General features: G+C 51.1%; 1 protein-coding gene, 3 non-coding genes and 1 pseudogene across 4 annotated transcripts in view; 3 read left to right on the top strand and 2 right to left on the bottom strand.

Moving 5' to 3' along the window:
* Positions 1 to 15,243, bottom strand: part of LOC120375648 — a 310,655-nt pseudogene that overhangs the window by 55,374 nt on the left and 240,038 nt on the right.
* The window catches only part of LOC120375894 (zinc finger protein 883-like), a gene marked incomplete at its 5' end in the record, with an annotated part of 252,699 nt that overhangs the window by 31,125 nt on the left and 206,331 nt on the right, over positions 1 to 15,243 (top strand). The gene's annotated exons all lie outside the window — the stretch shown is intronic.
* On the bottom strand, positions 4,176 to 4,247 carry TRNAC-GCA. Its single transcript has one exon. It is a non-coding gene; the product is annotated as a tRNA-Cys (tRNA).
* On the top strand, positions 6,234 to 6,313 carry TRNAS-AGA. The gene has a single exon. It is a non-coding gene; the product is annotated as a tRNA-Ser (tRNA).
* TRNAR-CCG lies at positions 11,923 to 11,995 on the top strand. Its single transcript has one exon. It is a non-coding gene; the product is annotated as a tRNA-Arg (tRNA).

The following is a 15,243-nucleotide window of genomic DNA, read 5'->3' as shown; positions in this document are numbered from 1 at the left end:
TCCCAGTGCCAGCTTTAAACTCTGCTGCTCAGTTCTAAGCTTTGGCCACACGGGGGCAGCCCGGAGCTCAGCCAACGCCTCCCGCTGCTGGTTGCGTTTCCCACTCCTCGTGGCAGGTTCACACCCCGCAGGCAGATCTCTGAACCGGAGCCGAACCGTTCCCCAAATCCAGCGCTTTAGCAGCAGCTTTGCTAGGAAAGCGCTGACGTCCCCAAGTAACGTAAGAGCCAGAGCGCTGTGTCCAGGATCTTCTATTGGGCCCCTCACTGTGGTGTCTGTCAGACGCAAGGAGAAACCAGGGAAATGTTTTCGTGGTGTTTAAGGGCAGAAGGGCCATTAGCTCAGCTAGTCTGACCCCCGAATAACACAGAATTACACCATGACACGTATTGATCCCACAGACCTTAGATAGATCAAAGCGTTTCAGCCCTCAGGAAGGAGGCCAAACTGGGTACCAGAGGCAGCGAACAAGGGGCCCCCAAGGCAATGGCAGGGAGCTGATGAGGTGAAATATGCCCAGATGATCCCAGCAGGTGACCCACCCCCATGCTACAGAGGTGGGAGTCCCTGTTCCTCCTGCCCTTAAGAATCTCTGGTGGTAAGTGGGTCCCCCCAGTTCCCCAGGTAAGAATCCTCCATGTGGTTTCCCTGGCTTCACCTCCAAATAAGAACATTGTGTGGAGGGAGTGGGAGGAAGGTTGTCTGGCAGATATGTAATGAGGCTGCACTTCTTCCTGGTCCCCTTTTCCCACCCACACCGGCAGGCCGCTGCTGTGGGAGAACATGAGGGACCAAGCCCCTCCACACTGCGCAGAGACAAGGGAGACAGAGCCTAGCCCTGCCCCAGTGAGGGGAGGGCAAAACCAGAGCTTGAGGGATTCAGCCCTGGGTGGTGGGGCTCAGACTTTTGGCTTCAGTTCCAGGCACCAACAAGTCTAATGCCAGCCCTGGCAACCCCATTAAATCAGGGTCACATCCCACTTTGGGGTCCTGACTCACAGTTTGAGAATCACCACTCTGTGCTGAGGGGAGAGAGTTTTCCTGTGGGTGTAGTTAATCCACTTCCCAAGAGGTGGCAGCTGTGTCAGTGGGAGAAGCTATATCGGTGGGTGCGCAAGCTGTGGTGTTTGCAACATTTAAGAAGTTTAATCAAACCCCATTTTTAAAAGCGCCTGTGATCTGGGAATGGCAAAGGAGCTTGATGAATCAGGGTTTGTCCTTCAAAGTCCTGGATATCACAATCCTATATTCCTGTTGTCATGGGGGTATAACTCAGTGGTAGAGTACTTGCCTGCTGATCAAGTGGTCCTTGATTCAAAACCCTGTGTTCTCTTAGAACCTTCTTTCTTTTTTTTTTTTTAAAGGAAAACATTTTCATTTCCATTCTCCATTATGTTCAGGGGCTCCTCTATACGGGAGTGCTTCATATGAATATAGACACTCAACGTTTCACTGTCCAAATGCATAAAAACCTAGCAAAGCTGTCCATCAGCTGAAATCACTTCCAATCCTCTAAGTGTCTAGTTTATGTTTTCATCAATTAAACAAAGGTATCATACGAATGTACATTTGCAGATCCCTCTTCTCTAGGAGCTATGTTGTGCAGAAGAACAAGAGCCACATCCAGCTGCAGTTCAGGAGTCTGATGACCAAAGAGCCAATAAATGTTCTGAGGGCTGGAGAAAAATGCCTTCTAGTGAGCTATTGAACGAGCTCAACCTGTTTCGCTTATCAAAAGAAGATTGGAAGGTGACTTCATTGAAGTGTTGAAGGGCCTTAATGGAGAGAAAAGGTTGTGTATTAAAGGACTCTTTAATCCAGCAGAGAAAGGCATAACAAGACCCAATGGCTGGACGGTGAAGAGAGACAAATTCATATTACAACTAAGGCACAAATATTCCATAGCAAGGATGATTCACCGCAGGAACAATCTACCAAGGAAAGTGGTGGATTCTCCATCTCCTGATGTCATTTAATGAAGACTAGATGCCTTTCTGGAATATGTTTGCCCCAAAAGTAGCTCTTGTGTCATACAGGAGGCCTGTGATATGCAGGGGGTCAGATTAGATGCTCTAATGGTCTCTTCTGGCCATAAAGTTAATTAATTTCTGAAAAACTGAGTGTAGCATTGGGAGCAGCATCTGATGTTTTCCTGTCTAGCCGGCTTGCTTTCTAGAACGAACGCTCCTTGAGTGGGGTGATCTACAGGGAGTAGCTCAAACCCCAAAGTGCCTGGCCAGGGGCAGGACATTAGCACAGGAAGGGAGGGTGTGGCAGTGACATCACAAAGGCCTTTTGCACAAAGACTGTTGGTCAAAGGTGGTGGGGAGGTGGTGACCTCACAGAGAGATGCTGACATCAGCCAGGCAGGACAGGAGCGAGGGGCCAGGGAAACCTCAGAGACCCCTGTGGCTTTGCTTCAGCAAGTCTCCTTCTCCAGGTCTCTCTTTGAGGACTGAGGGAGTATTCGGGTTCACGTACTTGAGCGCCAGGAGGAACCTCTTTCGACTTTTCTCCTTCCCTTTTAGGGAGTTTACTAGAGACCAGCCGTCCCTGTTTAGAAGCTAAGAGCCTCCTTGAGGTTTGAAACCTGTTCAGTCTGATCCATCTGGTGATGAAATCTAAGCATGGAAAACACGAGCTTAAGGAGGCAGAATTTTATTCCGCACCAGGGATTTTGTCCCCTAGAATTACTGGAGACATTAGGGTTTATCCTTTGTGTTTCACCTTTTCCTCCATCCCTTCCTCCTTTCTCTTCTCTTGCTTCTTTTGTCCTTTCACCTGTTTCCCTCCCAACACCAAGAGCGGGGTGTGTGTATGTGTTGTGGGGGAGTGTTTGGCAGCTCCCACTGTGGGAGGTCCACCAAAACTGTGGGGCTGAAATAGTGCTCGGGCAGTGATCCCCACCAGTGACCTGAACCATCCTTTGGGCTCCCTGCTGAGAACCCTCAGCCTCCCGTCCTCAGTCTCTACCCTGATTGGCTGAGCAGGGGGTTATTGACAGGGAGGAGACTCAGGTCCTTGTTGTTCTCTTTTAAGACCAAGGAAATAAGTCAGAACCAGTCATATGTTTGATGAATTTTGCTGCTTCTCTGCATTAATGGTCTCTGAGCAGGTCATGATTCTCTCTAACATTGCAGTTCTCCTCAAATACTTGCTGAATAATTACTGTGCACTGTTGGTCTGGAGCTCATCTGAGAGCACTTTATTCAGGTCATTCAATGGATGAAATTCAAGATCCAATGGTTAGTTTGAAAATCAGGGGTCTTGGGTCCTATTCCCAGCTCTGCCACTGGCTGGCCGTGTGACCTACGACAAGTCAATTCTCCTGTCTCAGCCTGAGCTTCTCGCTCTTTCAAGTAGGGATAATAATGATCCGCTCCGACCTACCTTACGGTATGTGGAGGCAGGGCTGGCTCTAGGTTTTTTGCCTCCCCAAGCAAAAAAAAAATTTGTCTGCCCTCCCATCCCCCTGCTGCCCGAGCCCTGGGTTCTCCCCTCCCTACACCTGCACCCCTTGCCTCCCCAGCTCTGGGCCTCCCACCACTTTCACTCCCCTGCCAAGCCAGCCCTGGGCTCTCCCCCACACACACCCTGTGCTGCCCCAGCTCTCGACTCTCCCCTTCCCCCCTACCAGTGCTCCCCCACCCACACACCCCCTGCTGCCCCAGCCCTGGGCTCCTCCCCGCACTTGCACCTACTTCCACCCCAGCCCTGGGTCACTGGTAACTTGCTCCCAGGTTAATAAAATAGAAAAAAGAGAGGATTGAATGTGTAACAGGGAGTTTGGTAAATCTTGGTTATTTTATTTTTTCAACAGGCTCCTGTCCACCTCCAATAGAATTTTCAGTCCCAATGGCAACTTACTTACCAAATGTAATACAGACTAGTCCATGCTTCCCAAGTGGATGTGGTTCTTGTTCTTCTGCACATTGTAGCCCATGGAGGCCAAGGACCTGCAAATGTGTCTTCATGTGCCTTTGTTTCATTGATGAAAACATAAACTAGACTCTTAGAGGATTGGAACTGATTTCAGCTGGGGGACATATTTGCTAGATTTTTATGCATTTGCACAGGAAAATGTTGAGTGTTTCCATTCATCCCTAGTCAGTGGAGCTCCTGAACATAATGGAAATGGATATGCAATTACTTTTTGTTGAAGGGCTAGGCTTTTAAGGGGGTACTTGGATTTGAACCAAGGCCCGTTTGATCTGCAGTCAAACACTCTACCACTGAGCTATACCCCCTGACAATTACATTGGCAAGTCAGTGATCTCAAGGATCTTGAAACCTGAGAGTGGAGTTCGTTTCTTCCACACCAGTGTTGCTGTCTGTGCATCCCGGAGCTATGGGGTGAGTGGGAAACGCCCACAACTAGCTTGTCAGTATCAAGAAAGGAGCAGCCGACATCAGGACCAACGAGTCGTGTTGGTGGCGCATCAGGAAGAATCCACACTCCCAGAGACTTCTCGGTGAGGGCACGATACACAATGGGGGCTACCTACCCGCCACGTCCCATCAAGGGTCTTTCTAGTTCCACTTCAGTGTTACCCAATTTCTAATCAGTCTTTGGCCCAGATTCCCTCCCTGAGCGGCACCAGCACATACCTGGGCCCCCTGCTAGTGTTAAATCTGCCTTGAGCTGGGACCCAGCTTGGCAAAGAGCCGGCAGCCCCCTCTGTGCTGGAGGAGTGAGAGCAGCCCTGGCACTGGGCAGGGCAGCCCTGAGGGAATGAACCCCATGTGCCCGTGAGGCCCTGATCCAGAACCTCTGCCAGGCAGCTTGTGCTGCTCAGGCGTCTCTAGTCTCCGGCGAGGATTCAAAGCTTCTCTGCTCCAGGGGAACCCCTGGGGGAGGGAGGCAGGGCTCCTGCAGGATAAATCTTCCTGCCGGCAGAGCCCCGGTCCCCTCCTCATGGGCACAGGGCGCTGCACACGGCACCCACCACATGCACACACCCCTTTGTGGGGAGAATCAGCTCTGGGATATTGGGGTCAACCCCCCCTCCTCCCTGCAAACCTTCTCCTGGCTTCAGTGAGGGAATGGGGGCGTGAGGGGCTAGTGCGGTAACAGCAGCAGCGTGGCCGTGGGGCTCGGCCGGTGGCTGGGGCCAGTCGCCTGAGCATGAACCCAGCCAACCCCAGGAGATGGACCCGGGTCACCAGCCCAACCCACCACGCGGCTGCTGCCGCTGCCCCGTTAGTGCGCGAGCTCCCACAGACCACGCTGGGGAGAGCCCCCAGCTGCAGGGGAGACGCCCCTGAGTGCCTGGCAGGGCCCAGCTCCTGGCTGACCTGCCCTGCTGGGGGTCAGGGGGCTGGGTGACAGGGGGGCGTTGGCTCTGGGGTGGGACTGTCACTTCCCCCCCTGCCAAGCCAACAGGATCACAGCAAACGAAACCAGCTCGGCCGGCAGGGGAAGAGTTCAGTCCAGGGCCTGGTGCATTCTGGGAGCAGGGGCGGGGCAGAGAAAGGGCAGATACGGGGCAGCTCTGAACACTGTGCGCAGAACTGCCTGTCCTGTCCCGCAACCTCTGTTACAGGGGGCTTTTAGCCATAGTTTTAATCAGGCCAATAAATTGAAACAAACCCCTGTTAAATCATTGCTCAGCCCGAGTCCTTCACCCACATTCCTTAGGGCATTGGGTGTTTCATTTCCTGCCTCCATTTCCCACAGAGACACAATTTCCTTTGCACAGATCCATGAACAGCAAAACCTCCCTGTGTCTCTGGTCTGAGCCAGGGCATTCGATTCCAGTGAAATCTTCTCTCCTGCAATGTGATGGTCAGACAGAGGGGACGTGGCACCTGCATCCCTGCCAGGAGATATTGGCTCGGCTCTTTCTTTCTGCTGCTGTTGTTAGTCCATGAAACATCAAGGGTGGAATGCAAGGCTCAGTTCATGCAACAGCCCCTGAAAATTTCAGTGCCCCAGAGAAATCCTGCCACCTGATATTGGAATGATGTGCTGGAGATTTGACTAGGAAAGGGACTGGCTGAGTTGTCAGAGTGGGGAATGAACAACAATCTACAGCAATGTCATTAACACAAACACACTCTCATCCTGCTCCAGCCGGAAGGGAAATGGGCAGGAATTCTCGCTGGTCACCCAAGGACACACTTACACGGATGCGCAGCCATGAATGTGCTGGGGAAGCTGGTCTGAGCAAACAATTTGAAGAGACAATTAAGTGAGAACTGAATTATCGTGTAGTAAAACAATTATACTTCAAGAAGTTGTGGCCGAGTGGTTAAGGCGATGGACTAGAAATCCATTGGGGTTGCCCCGCAGGTTCAAATCCTGCCAACTACGCAAGCTCTGTACTGTTGTTATGATTACTGTAGTTTTAGTGCCTGAGCATTCACAGTGCAAACTGGAGCTAAATCTAGTTTCACTCTGTCTACACTTAAAATGCTGCTGTGGCACTGCTATAGCACTCTGGAGTAGACAGTCAGTGGAGAGGTTTTCCCATCCCTGTAATAGCTGCATTGACAGAAAAATTCTTCCTTTTCTTTAGCACTATCTAACCAGGGTTTAGGTCACTGTAACTATATGGGTGGACGGGGGGTTTCATACCCTGAGAGACGTTGCTCTGCCAGTGAAGTGCCCAGCGTACACCAGCCCTTAGATCCCTTTGGTATTTCAATGCAGGCACTGACCTGTGAGAGGAAAACATCAGCTCACAAACACAGAGACTGAATTCCCACATTTAATCTCGCTGCACTTTCCAGAAAGTCACAAAATTCAATTCATTCTTGCTAGGACAGAGAAAAATAAGTGACACTAAGTTTTTGTCTTGGTTAAATAAAATTAAGTGTTTAATTAATATAGTAAAAATCTGTACTGATTCCTCTAACTAACACCACAGCGTGAAATAGGAACAGAGACAAAGCTTGTCAGTGATGACTAATTTTGCAAGTGATCTTCCCATTATTAATTTCCACGCTGCCCCCATTGGAGGTCTGGGCATCTCCAATGTCACAGCTCTGCATTCACCTTCCCCTTAGAATTGTTATCGGACATTCACCTTTCTCTGCAGCATGGGGCACGGGTCACTTGCTGGAGGATTCCCTGCACGTTGAAGTCTTTAAACCACGATTTGAGGACTTCAATAACTCAGACATAGGTTAGGGGTTTGTTACAGGAGTGGGTGGGTGAGATTCTGTGGCCTGCGTTGCGCAGGAGGTCAGACTAGATGATCATAATGGTCCCTTCTGACCTTAAGTCTATGAATCGATGAATCTATTCCCAAATTTGGAAAATTGTGCAGCTCAGAATGTGAATAGTGACCCCATCTCCTTCCTGCACCTGCTCTACATTGCTCCACAGCAGCTTCTCCACCTGCAGTCACCCCAGCACTGCAGTGCAGCTGCCCAGGGTTCAGCAGGAGCCCCTGGCAAGGACAGTGGGTGCAGCTAACAGCCCGGTGTGCCTGGCAGTGAGGCAGCTGTAAAAAAGCAACACCCCCCCCAGAAGTACAAAGACTGAATTCCCCAACTTTAACATCATGACCCTGTGTAGAAAGCCACACGTGTCAGTTGTATTTTCACAGGGAGATGCAAAAATCAAGTGACACCAATTTTTAAGTTCAGTAAATAAAGTTGACGCGATAGTTATTAACTTCCCAAAAATATACTAAAGATCCCTCAACATAACACCTGAAGGTGAAATATGAACAGAGACAAACCTTGTCAGCAAAGGCTCATTTCCCAAACGATCCTCAAAATGTTACTAATTCCCACCCCTCCTCCGCAGGAGCTCTGTGCAGTGTAACTGTTCTGCAGGCAGCTTCCCATTCAATGCTGTTGTGGGACATTCCCAGGCCTGGAAATGTACCAACGACAGAATCTGAAGAGCAAACCTGGCTCCCCGCACCAGGCGGGATTTGAGTGTTTTGTCTTTGTCACTTAGTCTTTGTCAATAGTACAGACGCCAGGGGCAGGACTCCAGGCTCTGCTTGAGGGATCCTGGCACAGGGCTGAGGGAGGAGAAAGGATTGTAGATTCTCACCTGCACTCTGGAGAGGAGGTAATAATTGAAGGGGGCATTTCCCACTCCTCCCCTCCTCAGTGTCCCAGGGCTGGAATTCTACATTCCACAGGGCCAAATGAGGGGGTGATGCCATGTGGTTAATGAAAACCAGTGCTCCAGGTGAGATTTGAATTCACAACCTCAGCATAGCTCCTCTCAGCACTGCCCTATAAGCACTGTGCACTAACCAATTGTACCACTGGAGCACCTGTGGAATAGTATTTTCTGAACCCCCCCTAGGCTGATAAAGCCAAGGCGTGACCCCCAAAACATTCTCAGTGGGGCTGGGAGCAGGTAGCGACAAGTGTTGTACTTGGTGGGGTGGATTCTTCTTAAGGGTTCCAGGCCCCATTTCACCCTTTTGTTCTTCCCTGTGTAATAGCAGAGCTGGTTAAGACTCAATGGAGAGTCTTGCTGCAGCCCAACAGATCTGAAATCACTGATAACCAGCTCTAAGCATTAGTCCTGCTTTGGGACAGTGTCTCTCCTGCAAGAAACTGCCCAGTCTGCGCTAGCAGTGAGGCTCCTCACTAACAACTGAAATCAGGGAGAGCTGTGTGAAGTGCAGGGCCCCAGGGGTGCCGGAACAGGGGGGAACAACACCCCAGGGCTTTTAAAAATGGGAGGGCTCTGCCTTGCCACTTTCTAATGACCATAAAGGCGAGTGAGGGTGGGGAGGGGACGGAGAGCAGTGAGCGGGAGGAGGGGTCTTGGGGGATGAGGCAGCGTAGGAGCCTCTTGTGGGAAATATCTCGTGCCCCACTGCCAAAAGGAGCCCCTTGAGTGGGAACGGTCAGAGGCCCCACTCGGGGGCTGGCCCTGCTTGCCTACCTGCTTTTCAACTGCTGCAAAAACATCCTGAGCAGAGAAGCAGCAGGCCAAAACACTTTTAAGCAGCTGCCAAAGTAGCTCAGTTGGGAGAGTGTTAGACTGAAGATTTAAAGGTCCCTGGTTTAACCCCAGCCTTTGGCAAGTCCTTTGGCAGCTTGTTCTCTGGAAGCACAGCGGTGCCTGCACCCAAGGTGAGCAGAGCTGGCCTAGGGCAAAGCAATTTTGGGGGCCCTTTCCATTAAAAAAGTTGCAATACTGTATTCTCATGGGGCCCCTGAGAGATGAGAGCTGTCTTTCCGAATGTGGTGGCCCTCAGGAATGGTGCCAGAGGGCTGCTGGGCAGTGGCAGGCAGGCATTGGGGATGAAAACTCCTCTGCGCAGTTGAGCAAGGGCAGTACCAGGGAAGGGGCATCTGTGAAAGTGGCCATGTGGAAGGTGGCAGGGATTTGGGGGCCCAGGAGGAGGTGCTTGCTGTTCAGTGCCTTGGAGCAGCTGGACTTGGCCATGGTGGGTGTTCAGGAAATGCACATTAACAATTCTAGGGTAGCTCAATAGGCAGAGGGTGATTGGAGGAAAGGCCTCCTGGACAGGGAAGAATGATGGGGCTGGAGTTTTGTTCTTCACATTCACGGTGCGAGTACAGAAGGTGGTGGAGCTTAGACCAGGGAGGGCATTACTGGTGGGCTTTGTGCTCTGTGGCACTGGTTACTGCTATATTAGTGTGTATGGTCCCCAGTTAAGGCATGAGAGGGAAGATCAAAGGCTCCCTTCCTCTTGACTGCATGGTGTTTGTTGTTGGGGGGGGGGGTTAATTATGTCAGCCGGCCTGAGCACCGCTGGTCCCGTTTTCCCAACCTTCAGAGGAAACATTTTTACAATGAGCACTACCTGGCGCAGGTCTGTAGTGAGGTCGGCTTGGAGGAGCTCACTCCAGCCACAGAGGGGGTTCACCTTTCTGCGGGGACAGACCAGGACTCGCACTGACCGGATTATGCTTAGCATTTGTGTCTTTAGCATGTTGCTTCTCAGATTCTTTCTTGGCCTGACTTGTTAGTCTTTGACAATTAACAGGCCAGAGTTTGTGCACCTTCCTATTATCCTCACTAGGATCTGATTTCCAAATTTTAAGGAATGACTTTTTGCCTCTAATGGCCTCCATTACTCTGACGTTTACCTAGAGTGGCTTTCTGCTGGTCCTCCTATTGTCGTTTCTGATTTAGGGCAAACGTTTCATCTGAGCCTCTAACTGCGGTGGTTTTAAACGCTTTGCATGCTGCTTGCAGGAACCTAACACTTGTGACAGCAGCTCCTTTTAATTCCCATCCAACCATCTGTACTTATGCCGATAGGTCGACTTTAGGTCTTTAACTTTGAGCGGTAGCTGAGAAGATGTTAAATCGGGCAGAAACCCATTCGACAAACCTCTTCATTTCCTTGTTATTGCCTGACTTAGTCATTCATCGCCTTTTCCTTATTTCCTGGGTGAGGCGGCGGCCTGCCAGGGAGCTCCCTGGCACCTCTGGCTGCCTGGGCTGAAGGCAAGCGGCAGGCCTGGGCGTGGCGAGGGCCTCCTCTCCCGGAATGAGGCTGCAGTGCTTCCTGGTCCCCTTTTCCCACCCACACCGGCAGGCGGCTGCTGCGGGAGAACACGAGGGAGGCTCTGGGGGCGCTAGGCAGCGCTGTGTGTGTGGCTGTCAGGGGAAAGAGCCGAGGCTCCCGACTCAACCTGCCATTGACTCGCGTGGCTCTGCGCGCTGTCAGCCGGGGCGGGGTGGGCCAGGCCGTGGACGTGACTCAGGCTTGGGCCGCATGGCCGTGCTTTCCTGATGAGGCATGAGGCAGGCCAAGAGCTTTGCACAGCGTACAGGGAAGTGGGAGGGAGGCATCTTTGAGCCGGCCTGTCTCCTCCGCTTCTCCCTTGCCGCTTGGGCGGAGGCGGGAAGGGAGCGAAATGTTCCCGGCTGAAGGTTTTGCGCTCGGCCTTGAGGATTAAACCTGAGGCTCTGGCATGGCTGCTTGGAGATGCGCTTTTGCAGCGCGGCCCCCACACTCTTGTAGGCAGCAGGTGAATCCACTGTGTCCAGGAGGGAGCCTTCAACGTGGCAAAAGGGGGACATCACGGCTCCCAGCAGACCTTGAGGAGCCCATGAGGAGCCTTCAGTGGCATCCCTGGGGGAGCATAACCCCCCCTCCTTTCCATTAACAGCTGCACTCACTGACCCATGATACCACAGAGACACCTACCAGCAGCTGGTTTGCCAGGGCCGCTGCCCAGCACCCTGCAGCGCTTCCTGCCAGTGCCAGAGCTCACCAGGCACTAGCCTGGAGCCAGGGCCGCTAGGCGCTGCTGAAGAAAAGCCAGCAGAGGGACACAGTGGAAGTGTCCTGTGCCCATAACACAGAGGTCGATCAATCAAAACCCTATTCTGCCAGCACCAGGCCTCCTGCTTCTTACACTGGGCCTGCAAGCGAGGGGGCATCTGGCACAGCACCAAGAGTCTAACCTGTGAGGCAGGAGGCGGCTGACGCCCGCAGCCTGCTGGGGAGCTCCCAGAAGCTTTAAGTGACAGAGACTCCTCAATGCCCTTAGTAACAAGGGTTTGGGGGTCACAGAGGCCAGTAAGGGGGTCACTGTGTCGGCCTTATAACCCTGGGTGTCAGGTCACTGTGCAGCTTTGATCTAGAGCTCGGATCCCAACAACCAACCAGCAGCCCACAGCCTCCCCCTGGGTCTGCCCCACCTGGTTACTCCTTACAGGCCGACCTTACCCCCCTTCCAGCCCCGGATTCACCCCCTAATCATCCTACTGCCACTCAGAGCCACAGCCGTGGAGGTGCTGAAGGAGGGAGGGGTGACTCCAGGGTGGGGTTCTTCTCTCAAGGTGGCTGGCAGAAAGGTGGTGCTCAGCTCTGTCAGCGACCTGCCCAGTTGCCTCGTTGCCAGGGGATGCAGACATTTCTCTAAGGCACATAAAGGGGCTATTTAGTGTTGAAGCAAATGCGAGGAATGTGCATTTGTGAGAGGAAATTTCCATCTCTTCAACAGCTGTACGTCAGGGCTCCAGTGGCCTAATGGATAAGGCATTGGCTTCCGAAGCCAGAGATTGTGGGTTCAAGTCCCATCTGGGGTGAAGATCTACTTCTTTCCTCTATATTGCAAGGAAAGGGCCTTATTTTCAGCCAGGAAGCTGGGAGATGTTTCTTTGTTTGAGCACAAAGTCCTGGATCTTGGGAACAATCACCAAGGATATTAGAAGGTTCAGTCTGGTGACCTAATGGATGCAACCACACATCCCCATCCCAGGGCAGCCCCATCTGAGAACCAGGATCCATGGAGCAACATTCCCCTCCTGCCCTGACAGGTGGGCTGTGCAGATGATGGTGGAGGGCAGCAGGATGGGAGGTTGCACTAGCGCTGCCTGGGCTGTATCTGCGCCAAGGATAAATGGAAGGGGTCATGCAGCCTGTGCCTGACACTCCACAGTGCTACATTCACTCCAGGAACAAGTCAAATCCTGCACCAAGGGTGGTGAATTCCCATGTGAGCACACAGTGCCCCTGTGCACCACACATGCTGCACACACATCAACTGCAGCAAAAGAGACACAAACTGCACACTGAGGAGACAGCTGGTTTGTTTCCAGGTTGCTTTTATTTCCAAAGGTACTGAGGTGTGATCTCTCTTCTTTTTCCGTAGGCAGAAACGCAATGGAGAAGAATCTCACATCCCTGAGCTGCCAGGTGACAGTGGCAGGAAGAAAACGCACTGCAATGAAATTTAAAAAACACTCATAAATAATTTAACAATGAGAAGTAATGAAATAAAAAAAAATCCAATGGACACACATGCTGGTGGCTTGTTCCCACCCCAGAGAGCGAGGGACAGGGAGTGTGTGAAAGGCAGGTAGTTAAGTCTGAGGGAGCATATTCATATTTCATACAAGTTAAACAAATTATAGCAGACAGCTACAAAATACTCCATTTGGTAACATCAATACAGAATATATAAATCTACAAGCAATACAGCCATACACAGGGTGTCCACTTAATACCAGAGTTCCCACGGCCAAATAGCTGGAAGTGCCTTCACAGTCACTGCTAAACGAAACAACATTGTGCAGATCCAAGAGCAGCCCTGCTGTGCTGTTAGGAAGCCTGCAGGAGACCCAGCAAATCAATCTATGATTCTGTGCTTCTGCTTAGTAGTTACCAAGTGTGATCAATGGAAGCGGGGGGGAGGGTTGCTCCCTTTTTTGGACACCCAGCCAGCCAGTAGCTATAAAATCTCTCGGAGGCCTGGTCTACACTATGACTTTAGGTTGAATTCAGCAGCGTTACCTCGATTTAACCCTGGACCCATCCACACGACAAAGCCCTTTTTTTCAAATTAAAGGGCTCTTTAAATCGATTTCTTTACTCCACCTCCGACGAGGGGATTAGCACTGAACTCAGCCTCGCCTGGTCGAATTTAGGGTAGTGGTGTACACAATTTGAAGGTATTAGCCTCCAGAGCTATCCCAGAGTGCTCCATTGTGACCACTCTGGACAGCACTCTCAACTCAGATGCACTGGCCAGATAGACAGGAAAAGGCCTGCAAACTTCTTAATTTTGTTTCCTGTTTGGCCAGTGTAGTGTGCTGATCAGCACAGGTGACCATGCAGAGCTCATCAGCATGATGTGCACATTGCCGGGGCACATTGCCCGGCCCATACTTTGTGAGAAGTCTATGACCATGTCTATGTCCTCATCACTCTTGTCACCGCACTGCTGTCGCCTCCTTGCCTGGTTTTGCTTTTGCAGCTTCTGGTTCTGCGCTGAGAAAAGGTGTGAAACAATTGTCTGCCATTGCTCTGATGGAGGGAGGGGCGACTGACGGCATGGCTTACAGGGAATTAAAATCAACAAAAGGGGTGGCTTTGCATCAAGAAGAAACACAAACAACTGTCACACAGAATGGCCCCCTCAAGGATTGAACTCAAAACCGTGGGTTTAGCAGGCCGTTGATTTCACAAAACAAATCAGGTCAATTTCTTGTTTTGATCCATCTAGCTTTTACATCTTAGGCTGGTAGCAAACGGGGCAGTACAACTGCTAGCCATCGTCCTCTCCTGGTTGCTTGGCAGAAGATGGGAATGAGCTGGCTGAGTCACTCCCTTGTCTGCCCAGGCACCCCAACTGATCTCACTGAGATCAGCTAAAAGAGCACCTAGGAGTACAATGACAGTGGCTACCAATCATAATGCACCTTCTGCTGCCAAAAGCCAATGAGCTGCTGCTGTGTAGCAATGCAGTCCCATGTCTGCCAGAACCCAGGAGACGTACGGTGTGACGGTGAGCTGAGCGGGCTCCATGCTTGCCGTGGTATGGCGTCTGCTCAGGTAACCCAGGAAAAAAGGTGTGAAATGATTGTCTGCTGTTGCTTTCACGGAGGGAGGGAGGGCGAGGAGGGTCTGATGACATGTACCCAGAATCACCCGCAACACTGTTTTTGCCCCATCAGGCATTGGGATCTCAACCCAGAATCCCAATGGACAGCGGAGATTGTGGGATAGCTACCCACAGCTACCCAAATTGCAACGCTCCAGAAGTCGACGCTTCCTTGGTACTGTGGATGCAGTCCAGTGACTTAATGCACTTAGAGCCCTTTGTGTTGGGACACACACAATCAACTGTATAAAAACAATTCCTAAAAAAAACAACACTTCTATAAATCTGACCTAATTTCATAGTGTAGATAGACCCCAAGACACTTGATCACAGCATGGATAGGCTAAGAGATTACTTACACTTTGGCCTGGTTTACACTGTGGGTGGTGGGGGGGAACAGGGTCAATGTAAAACACAAAACTTCAGCTACAAGAATAGTGTAGCTGAAGTTGATGTATCTTATTCTGACTCACCTTCTGTCCTCACAGCACAGGATTGACAGGTGGGGCTCCCCCATCCACTCCACTCCCACCTCTTACCCTGGTAAAGTTGCAGAATCAACAGGAGCACATTTGGTGATTGATTTACTACCTACAGACAAAACACAATAAATCAAAGTCCAATAGATGACTTACTACCCAACAATCCAGTGAACAGAAGTAATATACCCTTGGATCTGAGCTCTAAAGAGCTGAAAAACAAGGCTGACACCCTTGGCTGTTACACAGCCTCTCTGCCCCCACTGCTTTCTACCTCGCCATGATGAGCTCCCAGACACGCACCAAACACCATTCACATGACTTTGAAAATTAGGTAACTAAGTGAGGATCACTTCCCCGAAATGACTCCAATTGAGGAATTCAGAGCAAGAACCATTAACACAGAATTCTGTTCAAAGAAAGAGAAGTCTTTCAGCCTCCCTCCTCTCGCTGGTTCCTCTCCTTCCGTCTC

Source organism: Mauremys reevesii, linkage group 12 (assembly GCF_016161935.1).
Source record: "Mauremys reevesii isolate NIE-2019 linkage group 12, ASM1616193v1, whole genome shotgun sequence".
Lineage (NCBI taxonomy): Eukaryota > Metazoa > Chordata > Testudines > Geoemydidae > Mauremys > Mauremys reevesii.
The sequence above is the reverse complement of the archived record's forward strand: the minus strand, read 5'-3'. Positions and strand labels throughout refer to the sequence as shown.